Here is a 13,169-nt window from a genome sequence, read left to right as displayed (position 1 = left end):
GTTCACAGAAAACAATAAAATATCACAATGTAGGCCATGTGATGATAGCATATAGTTGTGCATTTAGGACAAGCTAATCTTTAAAAACTTTGGAAGAATCAAGATATAAGGCAAAATCATAGCTGCTACTTTTTTCAACCAATTTGGATATTGCACTAAGAAACTTGATGATGCTAGTATGAGGCATAAATTGCAACACTAGAAGCTTGTCCCTTTGATGCCTTGGAACCTGCAAAGACAAATAATATCAATAATGTGATTTTTTTATTTTTAAAGATAAGGTACAAACATGTAATATATCAACTTTTTTCAATAGGGTATTAGTATTCCACATGTCTTAATGAGTATAATATCCTTGAGCCAAAGATAAAAATAACTGGATGGGCTAGTATAGATTAGAGAGTCATGTTGATGGGTTTAAAAAGATGCATCATGCAGAATTTTCTACTGGAACCAATCTAGAGTGGCAAAAATCTTAATTCTCATATATGAAAAAGTGGTAAGAAAAGAAACTGATTAATTAATCAGGTAAGTATCTCTCTCTTGGCCAACAAAAAAATTGGTTATTTTATGAAAAATAAGGAAATCAACCAAGATATTATGTATGGTAGTATTAGATTCCTTAGAGGCTATCATTTCTATTTTATCAACTATTCAACATACTTTAACCTTTTCACATATAAACCAAATGCTCTTTCTAGATGGGTAACTCTAGATTGGCTACTAGTTCAATACAACAATGAGATTTGGTCGAATTGGGGAACCTTATTAAGTTGCAAAGGTATTTTGCATAATGACATCTCAAAAAAAGTAGATGTATGCCTTCACATTGACCATAAAATAGAAATTTGAAACCATTACAAATTGTAGTGGTAGGAAAACCTGGACCATTAAACCCCCATTTTACCATGGTCAAATAGATGAATATGATATTATTAGTAATAAGAGATTGGATAAATCACATGTTAATCTCCTAATAGATCAAGAACTATAAGTGATCATACTCATCTGAGAACAGGAAATTACATTTGTAGCCCAATAAGCATTAGCAAAAGTGAAAAAATTGTGTTGCAATCTCTAACTAGCAATATTTTCCTTAAGGATCAAGTGGATGACCTTGGAAAAATGAATAGTAATATTGCTAGGAATCCCTCTAAGGCTCATTAGAATAGAGAGGAACCTAGAATCATGGAAGCAGATGATGGAGAGATAGTAGAAAATCGGGTTAAGAAAAATTATGTTGAGCCAGAAGTAATCATTGATGACATGGGGATCCACACATAATCTAATCAACCTTTCTTACATGTATCCTAATGATGGATCATTCGGTGTGATCCAAAACATTGATGTTAAAAATAAACACACAATTTAATCCAGAAGTTACTAATTGTAAAGACATGGGGAATAGCTGAGGAGGAAAAGATAAAAACCAGTATCAAGGGAGCTACAAGTAAGAATAGTAATCTATTTGTTGAATGTCTTTGCAATGAAGTGTTGAGTGATCTACTTGAAAGGTTTGTTGAAGAGCTACTAAGTGAGGAATAGGTGGCTTTAGAGAAATAATTTCTCATTACACAAATTATAGAACTTGAAGAGGAAGAAATGACTCAAGTAAGGGATGAAGAGACAATTGTTGTATTGGAGCATCTTGGGTATAGATAAACCAAACTGATTTAAGCAAGGAAACTCTTGATTGTGCAAAGAGAAATAAGGGGAATGTAATGTTTGGAAAGTATTTTTTTAGAAAAAAAACAATCTGCCTCTCAAACTTTGAGGATAAACTGATATGGGCTCTAGGGAAATATGAGAACTTCACCATCAAAGAAGGATACAAACTTATCCAACAATGGGATACCAATAAAAAACCATCTCGTGCTTACTCTTCGTGCTAGAATCATCTAACTCTGCCTACAGTTGGATGTTTTTCTTGGATAGCATTAAGGACTAGGGCACTAACTAGTGATCGATTACACAGATTAAGCATTGCACAACCATTCAATTACTTACTATGTGATAGCCAACACGAAGATGTAGACCATTTATTTCTAAATTTCCCATTTGCACAGGATTGTTGGTTATTTGTCCTTGGGAAATTGCCTTATTTCACACCACTTCCATCCAAATTATGGGACTTATTCGAGTCATGGCTAGAGATTTATTCCACATCCCTTTTCTCTACTATTTGGAAATGCATCCTAGTGTTAATAGTGTGGGCAATATTGTGGAAATGGAACAAGATTTTTTCGCAAGATATCCTCACCCATTCAAGTAGTTATCTCAGACTTGGAATGATCAATATCTGAAATAGTGAATGCTAGCCACATCAAGCTCAAATATAATTTAGTCATGACAAGTTGGGACAACTCTATCTTGTGTGAATGGAAAAACATACATGTCCCTTTTGGTTGGTGTCAGCAAACCACATCTACTAAGGCACAAAATAGAGCTTTAGTCAAGTGGATCCTGCCCTCTCAAGGGGTTGCTAAATAAACTTTGAAAGTTCTTCTAGAGGAAATCCAGGGAATTTAGGAGCAGGTGTGTGCATTTGTGATCATCAAGGCTCACTGTTGGCATTATAGTGTCGTCCACTCCCACAAGCTTCAAATAATATGGCAAAGACTTAGGCTTTATTTACAAGCTTAGTATTGGCTAAAAGTGGTGGATGTCACCATATCCATGTAGAAGGTGATTTGATGGTAATAATTCATGCATATATCAATCATGAATCACATAATTAGAGGCTAGCATATATCTTTCAACAAATTTGGCATTTATTAGAGTCATTTCTAGAAGTACTCATCTCCCACATATTGTGGGAAGGCAATGTGTTGGCAAACCACCTTGCCAACAAGGGGTGTGATGATCACAAGTAGTTGACATTTAAGCCTAACAAAATAATTAAACAAGATGTAATATTGCAAGAATTACTTATTTTGGACAAGACAACGAGTGATCGAATATGTTCAAATGTGCGGATTTGAGAAAGGATGTTGCTATTTACTGCCATGTGTAAACTATTATATTAACCCTCATTGGCATGTGATGTGCTCATCACTTGGCATATATTGTTACAATACATCAATTGCCCACATGGCATGGTACTACTTCTACATGGGAGTGTGGAGGATTTATGTGATAATGTGAATATGAAATCATATGATCATTAATTTGAATCATCAATTTTTAGTTGTGACTTGCCATTGTTAGTTTGCATTCCATCTTAACTACTAGAGGATTTTTGTGTGAAAGATTCAAAATTGACATCCTTTTTGTATCTATCATGTAAGTGGATGTTTTTTTGTAAAATGTAAATATCAATATCATTATTATACATGTATACGACAATGATTCTAGGGTTTCTTCCTGATTCTTCCACGAATGATTCATTGAATTAGTTATTACTAATATAATTATGATGGTAGCCAGTCCACTTTGGCTTTAAAAAAGGAGGGGGGGGGTGGGGGGTGGGGGGGAAAGGTCCTTCCCCTTAAACCATGAAAATCACTACATGGAATGGTAGGGGCTTGAATGTCCCTAAAAAGAAGTGGATCCCTAAACATCACATTTCAAGCACAACAGGTGATATCACAATCATACGAGAAATCTAACTAGGAGGATATCAAAGTTATGAGAAAGAAGTTAGAGATTATGGAGATGGATGGTGCTCTAGCTATTGGAGTCTTTGGTGGCCTAGAAATAATCTAGGACTCCAGATCAGTTACTTTCACTAGAGAAATTGGCCATGGAGATTGGATGTTTGGATTGGTCATAAGTACAAGGAGTAATCTACAATTTATATTAATGTTTATATGTTCCATACAGAACAAGAATAATAGATCCATGTGGAAAGTAATAGAGAAATGTCTACAAAGTATACCATATCAGATTTGTATTATAGGTGGTGATTTAATGCTATAATGAATCCTAGAGAAAAATAATGGAGAATCACCAAAGAATCTAAAAAAAATTGATTCTAGCGATTGTGTTAACACAAACAATATGCAAGAAATCGATGATGAAAAGGAGACATACACATTGAACAATAGAAGGCAACGATTCAAGCATATTGCTAAAAAAATAGATAGATTTTTCCTTAGAGGGAACCTGGGAGAACTTTCAATATACTATCTTGGCCCATATCCTCCCTCATTCTAGTTCAAACCACTTTGCAGTTTAGCTAAATATCATTGAGGATTCACTCCCAAAACAATGTCCTTTCAAGATTGAAAAAATGTGGTTGAGGGATGAAAACCTAATGAATACAATAGAATAACAGATGAAGGAAGCAAAGGCATTGGGATCAAGATTATATTGCTTGGTAACTAAGCTAAGGATGGTCAAAAATAAATTGCTACTATGGAACAAGAATCACTTTGGTAATAGTTTTGGAGCAAAAGAAAGGATAGAGTAGGAAACCAAGGAGCCTAAAAGTGTAGTGATTGATAAAGGAATGGACATGAAACTCTATCTCAAAGAAACGAAACTATTAGTTGGTTAGGAAGATATCCTTGGTATGTTAGTTTGAGCTTCACTTGGTTTTGAGAATACTTTAATATTCTCTACTTAACAAGGCCAACCATGTGAAGATGGAAGCTCATCTGGCCTCACCCCCCTCCCCCTAACATCAATCTAAATTCCTCATTATCATCTAATTACATACTTCGTTCATTCATTCATCCATTTATGAACTATAACATTCAATCAATACAATCACATAACATTCATTAATATGATATAAAATTCATTAATACACAATACTAATCAAGAATTCATTAACAAATTAAAATATCCATTAACGTGACATAAAAATCAATATTAATATGCAACATTCATAGATAATTATTTAAAACAACGTTCTTTCATTATCCAACAAAGTTTATCAAACAAGGTTTATCAAAGAGCATTTTAAAAAAATCATTTCTTCTTTTTGTTTTTCTTATCTTTCTTAAGGTAAAGGCTGATAGGAGCATCAATATCTTCCTCACTCTCCTCCTCTTGTGGCACATGTAATGTCAAATTATGATGCCTCCTCCTGTTTTGAGGAGCAAGAGGTTGTTGCACTAAAGGGGGCTATGTTGCAATATCAAGTAAATGGATTAAGTTGACATACTCTTTTTCTTTTTTTAACTGTTACAAGTATTTAATTAACTGCCAGAACATAACATTTATTTTTCTTACTTGACAATGTCACATCATGTTTTATAACATTTTGATCCGCCGCCACCTTGACATGCTAAACACTTGGAACATGCTCCACTCCTTCACCATGATGTTCAACATGCTCTAAAATATTCAATAATAAGTTACACATCAAATTGAAATTGAAGATGTTAAATTATATTCATAATTACATAATTAATTTCCAATAGAAAATTAATACCTCCACCACTATGATGCACATCATGGCCTTCATCATGTGTAGGTTTTGTGATAGGATATGAAGGCTGTAGTGAAATGTTATGTGCATGGTTATGCAGTCAATTTATGTTGGAAACTAACACCAAAAAAGAAATTTCTCAACTATTCAATTTGATTTATTTTTCATTTGACCAATTTACCTGTGTCTCATTTGGTGCACTAGATTCTTGGGTATGACTTTCAGATTCTTGGCATAGGCATGTAACCATGACTTTATAGCCTTCCTTCAAGGCAATTTTTTTATCTTCATCTATGGGCTCTACATTGAATTATGTGCCCTATATTTTTTGTTTGATATCATCAATTTTGCATTTATGATTTGATTAAACAATATATATATATATATATATATATATATATATATATATATATATATATAATTATATGAAATTCCATTGCTGTTACTTACAAGTTGAGACTAAAGATTCATATAGCCACCGGCGCCAAGTTTGTGTTGGCCAACCTTTTGTACTCTTGCTTTTGTAGCCTTTGATGTGTCCTGTAGTCTATGAAAAGTTTGAAATATGTTAGATTATATATTTACAAAGATTACTAATTAGTGCATGATTACATTCTACTTAAAACTACCATGACATACCTTCTTTTTCCCTTTTTTGGTTCATTTTTTTTATCACGTAGCCTTATCTCTTTTGCATCTTCTATTATTTCATTCCACTCCATCAGTGGAATCATAGGAGGATGATCATACTTTGGGTTAAATTTTAGACCCCTTCTATATTGGTCCCTCACAGTCTTTATATGTTTGGATGCTCTTTTGAGAAGTAAGGTAGCGTCAAAAATATTTTTTCCCAAAAGGTCCTCAAAAAATGTAATGAGCTAATTTTTTAATTCAGGACCCTATTCATTGCACCTTTTTAAAAAAAATAAAAAATTGTTAGATCAATAACTTTAATATAGTACAATAAATGGAAGAAAAGAAAAATATTGTAGCAATGATATGAAACTATGTACCTTTTACATATGGTGGGTCCAAATAGCTTCAATGTCATATCAAAAAGATGATCAAAGAAAACATTTATTTCTACAAAAACATCATGGGATTATCAATCCAAAATGAGTTATGTATAAGTAAACTACAATTACACTATAAATGATAAAAATTTTAAAGCTCTTGGAAGCTTTTGTAATTTTAATGGAAATATAATTTTCTTGTTCAACAACAATGTCCCCATAAACGAACTAGTACTAGTCACGTAGGCTACTCCAATAAATGGTTCAGCTTTAGTAGTACTGGTCTCTATTGTTCTATCAACTAAAATTTTATCTATTAGTGCACAAAATAGGTCCATGAGTATAAAATCCACCCAACAAAAAATAGTGCATGATTAGCACATTACAAAATATAGAAAAACAAGATTTTTACGAGTTGTACTGGGCATAGTTGAAGATGTTTGCAAGCTCCTTATTATCGACAATGCACTTGGCAATATCAAAATGATGACCAAAGGAGGTGTCCACACTTCATCATAAGCTGAAGAATACATTGTTAGCAAAGACATTTACAATGGATAAAGATTAAATGGGATACTAGCTAGAAGCATCCCAATATAAAAGTTAAGTGTTATAATATTGATGAAAACAAACAATGTTGCACTAGTAGAGCCACAATATTTTGTTATTGATCATATTGTTTCACAATGTGTACAATTGTTGCATTCTTTCTGCTAATCAAATTCCTCTCTCCTTCAATCATAAGGTTACTAATACAAACACAAGGACCAGGTTAGGTAAGATGGCCAACTGAAATCCATGTGATTCTTCTCTACATACCTTTCATTTGTGAAATGGTTGTAAATTTCTCACACACTCAATTTAAACATTTCTTGTGTCTGCTTAGTACATAAAAAATGCTTAAGAAAATGATAAATTAGTAGTTACCCAATATTATAAGATTCACATTTAATAGTCATATTTCATTTTACTACACACACACACACACACACACACACACACACACACACACACACACACACATACAGTTTTCAATGTGTAATGCTCTCTATTTCAGACATGGATTTGGAAACAACATGCATGCATAAAGATAAAGATGTTTTTGTGATCATAAAATTTTCTTTAATGTTTTTACTATAGAAATTGGATTATGATGTACTTTTTAGTAAGTTGTGTTATTTTTTACTTGGCTACTACATTATAGGTTTCTTTAGTGTAACTTTGAACTATATTTTGATCTTGTAGTTGGGCAGTGGTCTTGTCTTCTACATCATCTAACGCAAGGAGGCCTCCAAGATTTGAGTTGGTTATTAATCTAATGTCAAAGGTAGTCTAATTTGGGATATGAAATCACTTGTATTGTAAGATATTACCATGAAACATTTGCTATACATGTGATTGTGTTAACCTTCTTTAAATATTTTGAAAATTGCTTTACTACATTGAGTTTTAAGTTTTTTGAACTAGAATTGGTGATCTTAAATATTGTCAATAAAGCCGAAGCTTTTTATCATCATTATTTTCATTTTCTTGGAATAACGTTTTAGTTATAATATGTATCATTATTCATAGTTATGTATAGAAGTTGGATAATTTAAATATTTTAGCAAGCATTTATGTTTGTGAGCATAATATTATCGTAACTTGAATGATAGGTTGCTCAACCTCGGATAACTATTTTGCTATCAAAAATTGAGATTGATAAACCTGAGTTTAGTTTGTTAGATCTTGTTCTTGTGCTATTTGACAAGGGTACAAGTGATTTTTTCTTATAATTTGTTATTATTAGATATTTCTTTGCATTAAAATATGGAATATGTTCAGACATACCAAGACATATATAGTTACATTTTTTGTTTTTCAATATTAACTCATTTTTATGTAGGTTATGTTAGTGCTTGTTAGTGATAGTTGACATTAAAAATGATCAAGCTCTATAGCCATTTTAACCTTTCATTTTCATTTCTATTTATCAATGAACCAAAATTATTTATGTACAAGCTTTATTTTTATTTAGCTCCTTTTGTAAGTCATTATTTCTCCATTGTACATTATGATACTTTATATTTGATTTGCATTATATATTACAACTAGTATGATGTGATATCCTATTATTTTAATCAAAATAAAAAACATGTAAATAGTGGCTAGGAAAAGTAAATATACCTTGTTTGGTACACACATTCCCCACAATTGCATAATAGTTAGATTCATTTCAAATAAACTAGTAGATCACCATCATATTATGCATATTCACTTAGATGCATACATTCTTGATAATCTATCACATACATTACTAGATCATTCATAGCCTTGTTCTTTGAATACTTTCATACATGATACAATGTTACATGCACATTGACACATATGATGTAGCCCAAACCCTTCAAAGAAATAACTTAGAAAATCACACAACATAGAAATTACAAAATGCCAGATCGTCCATTCGTTTTATCTAACTTTACTCTACCTCTACAATGAAAGAAAATGACTACTTATTACAATTTCAAGATTTACCATATTTGGCAAATTTTTGGAAACAATATATTTCTTCATTTTTGGTAATTTTCAAAACCCATCCTATGAATCCTAATTTTTCCCAAGAAAAGGCCTCAACTAAGGCAAGAAGAATTTCCAACTAATTGACAAAATCAAGAATATGATTTTGGATTTATTAAAAAGAAGAAGTAAAAAACTAAAAAGAATACAAAAATCCAAATTCAGAGGCCAAGATGAAATTGCAATTTGATGTGTAACCTTTTTTTAATATTTTAGAGCATGTTGAACATCATGGTAAAGGAGTGGATCATGTTCCAAGTGTTTAGCATGTTGAGGTGGCAGCAGATCAAAATGTTATTGTACATGATGTGGCATTGCCAAGTAAGAAAAATGCATGCTATGTTCTATTGGTTAATTAAATACTTGTAATAGTTAAAAAAGGAAAAAGAGTAGGCCATTTAACCCATTTACTTGTTATTGCAATAGGGCCCCCTTTAGTGTAGTAGCCTCCTACTCCTCAAAACAAGAGGAGGCATCATAGTTTGACATTACATGTGCCACAAGAGGAGGAGAATGAGGAAGATATTGATGCTCCTATCAGCCTTTACCTTAAGAAAGCTAAGAAAAACAAAAAGAAGAAATGATTTTTTAAAATACTCTTTGATAAACCTTGTTTGATAAAATTTGTTGGATAATGAAAGAGCGTTATTTTAAGTAATTATCTATGAATGAAGTACGCAATTAGATGATAATGGGGAATTTAGATTGATGTTAGGGGGAGGGGGGGGGTGAGGCTAGATGAGCTTCCACCTGCACGTGGTTAGCCTTGTTAAGTAGAGAATATTAAAGTATTCTTTAAATCAAGTGAAGCTCAAACTAACATACCTTCATTAATTAATCAATTTCATTCAACAACTTTACCACTTGCCTCATTTTGGGTCTTGCAACTAGATCTAGGGCTAACACTGAAATAACAGTTTTACATGTAGGATGTGGTTGTTGGCTATAATCAAATGACAATAACAGTGAGTAGATCAGTATGAATTTTACTTTGTTTAATTGTTTTAATTAGGGTTTTATTTTATTTATAGTTGGTGCAAATACAAGATCCACATAAAAAGTACAAATATAGTACTGTTCAACCACTACCTTAAATTTTGATGAGCAGATCAGTATGAATTTTACTTTATTTGATTACTTCATTTTATTTATAGTTGGTGAGTCTTCTTGAGTCCAAGTTGCACTAATAGCTTCTTAGACATATAAGAAACATAATAACATAAATTTTTATTGGAAAATTTCTTAATATTGATGATTTTTCATTTGATGTCTATTGAGTGGATTTTTAACATAATCAATGTTGTTTTTTTTTGTACAAGTCATGCAACTTTGCCCTTGATATATAGTTCTACCACTTAATTTGAAGGATGAATACATATATTGGAAAGAAATGGTTTCTAGATTTAGAATTTATATTTATTTCATTTTCCAATAGTCATTGATTTACTAACTTGCTTTGTTTTATTTTAACTTTGGGAAACTCTTATGATCATCTTAATTTTCTGAATGAGGGAACACAATTTCATTGTTACTTGCATGATCTACAAAACTCTATGTATTTTAATCTTTTCTTATGTTTTTCCATTTTGTGTTTTGACAATATTGAAAAATATAATACAACATTGAAGCATGTAAGATATTTCATTTGTCAAATAAGCCTCCAGTAGGCTTTGGAATCAGTGTAGAAAAGCTTTCTTAGTTAGTTAGAGATAAAGACTTTGAAAGTCTACAAGAGATAGGAGTGGTAAGAAAGTAAAATGATCTGCCCATGGCAATACTACTCTTTGTGTTTTTCAAATCAATTTTTGTTAGGGTAGTTATGATTGTAATAGACACAACTGGTAATAGGTAAAGGAGTTAGCAAAGCTCTTAGACACTAATGTTGAGAAGGGTATTAAAGAAAAAATTGAAGAGTTGCTATATCATAGAAATGTGGATGGGAAGAATACATATCCCTGAAAGGCTGCATGTAATTTCTTTGTAATATTTATTTTCCTTTTCTCTAAATAACATTTACTCTTATTGTGAATAATTTTTTACATAATTGACATTATGGTTATTGATATTCTATTTTCCTTTGCTCTTAATAACATTTACTCTTACTGTGATTTTTTTTTTCCATAACTGATATTATTCTTATTGATGAACTAATTTCTTTGGTGTTTAAGTTTTTCTGTGGGAAGCTTGTCAAGACACGACATTAATAATCTTAATGATCTGCGTGGCTTTGTCACTTGGGTTTCAAATAAAAACTAAAGTAAGCCATAGAATCATTTTCACCTTTTGCATTTCTCCTAATAATATGGCTAAATATCCTTCTCTTTCAAAAAATTATTAGCAACAAATTTTCTTTTTGCAACATGTAGGGTATCAAGGAAGGGTGGTATGATGGCGGAAGTATAGCTTTTGTTGTTATTCTTGTAGTTTTTGTCACAGGTGAGATTTCATTCTGCATATTGTAGCTTTTTCTTTTTCCAAAAATATTTGGAATGCTCTTTGTTTGTCTATGTGCTTGCTACTTTTCATATGTAGAAAATATTTCTTAGAAAATCAAGATCTTGTGAATTGATTTTGAAGTCAAAATTGAGGACTTGAATTATATATAGGGTGCAAATTTTTTTTTTCTACCTAAAGCTATATTTATGCTTTAATAGAGTTTTCTTTTCTAACATTATCTCCAATTACTTTATGTTATGTGGAAAACTATTTTCAAGAACTAGTATTCACGTGAGAATTTCTTTTTTTGAGTATTATGTTGTATTTTAGAAACTGTTATGTGGGTTGTCTTTTTTGTTTGCAACAATTAGTGACTACTGACAATCTCTACAGTTCCAAAATCTAAATGAAGAAAAAAGGAACATCTAACTGCAAGTATATATCTTGTTGCTATTTTCCTCAACCTTGTATTTCATGAATAGACAAGTTTTTTTTCTCACTTTTTGTTCTACTATCAGTTGCTTTGATTTGACAATATTTTGCATTACATGTTAGGTTATCCGAGGGGGAAGAAGATTTAAATTTTCCATTTTTTATTTTCTTGCTGGCAATGTTATACCTTTAAATATTGGTGATTAGGTATTTATGTAAACTGCCTAACATTATTATCCTATACATTCTTTTATTGGAAATAGAACAATCTTTTGAATTTTATAATTGAATAAATATTTTTTAGTTATTAAAAATAGAAATTAGTAACTCTATTTTGTCTAAAAAAACAAATGTCAAATCTAGGTTTTTGTAGTGTAACATGAATTTATACCATCTTGTAAAATTGAATCTAAAAAATTAAACTTATATATTAAAACAAAAATAATTTGGTCGTCATTATGCATTCTACAAACACATTAAATATAAGAAAAACATTAAAGAAGAAAATGGAAACTACTCATAAAATATACATTTAATTATCTAACATAGTTAGAAAAGAGCTATTTTGACCAAAATCTAATTATTTTTGGAGTTATCCAACCATGGATATTAAAGCTCATTTTCTATGTTCTCATGTCCATGTGTATCCCTTGCCCAAATAAACTATGAAATATTAAATTTGTTCAATAGAATGCAAAAATAAATCATTTGAGAGGACTTTGGTAGAAATACAAAAATCTTTAATAATATTTTACACAAATTTCTTTCCAAGGTTTCCACCCTAAATTGGGATGCTTCAATGCCATTATGGAGAAGCAGTTGTGGTTGATAATCATAGAAGATAATAATATGGAGTAAAGAAGTTGCAAAACTTTTAAAGAAGGCAAAGCTTGTAGAAGAAATAACTAAAACGAAATATTTTCATCTGACTTCACCATCTTCTTGATCATGTCAAATAAAGGCTTCATTAAATTATTTCTTGTATAGAAATTTGCATTTCTAATCTCAAACAATATATATCACTAATTCCTAGCACATCTACACAAGAAAACAAAGTGTAGATTGTATTAAAAGTCATCTTAGCAGGCATGCTTACAAAAAAATAGTGATAATGTAAATGATTATCATACAAGATTAAGGAAAGGTTTGGCATTAAATATTCTTTCCACTTAACATTATCTTTGATTTCTATATATATTCACATTGGTGCCAATTCAACATAATATCCAACTTGGATCCTAAAGAGTCTTATCAACTGTGAGGCCCCTCCTTGTATGTAATTATCTATACGAAAGCTCTGTTAAAATTGCTATAGGAGATTGAAATGGATAAGATGTAATGTTTTATCTTGT

Source organism: Cupressus sempervirens, chromosome 3 (genome assembly GCF_028749045.1).
Source record: "Cupressus sempervirens isolate cs-2001-9-10 chromosome 3, ASM2874904v1, whole genome shotgun sequence".
Classification (NCBI taxonomy): domain Eukaryota; kingdom Viridiplantae; phylum Streptophyta; class Pinopsida; order Cupressales; family Cupressaceae; genus Cupressus; species Cupressus sempervirens.
The sequence above is the reverse complement of the archived record's forward strand: the minus strand, read 5'-3'. Positions refer to the sequence as shown.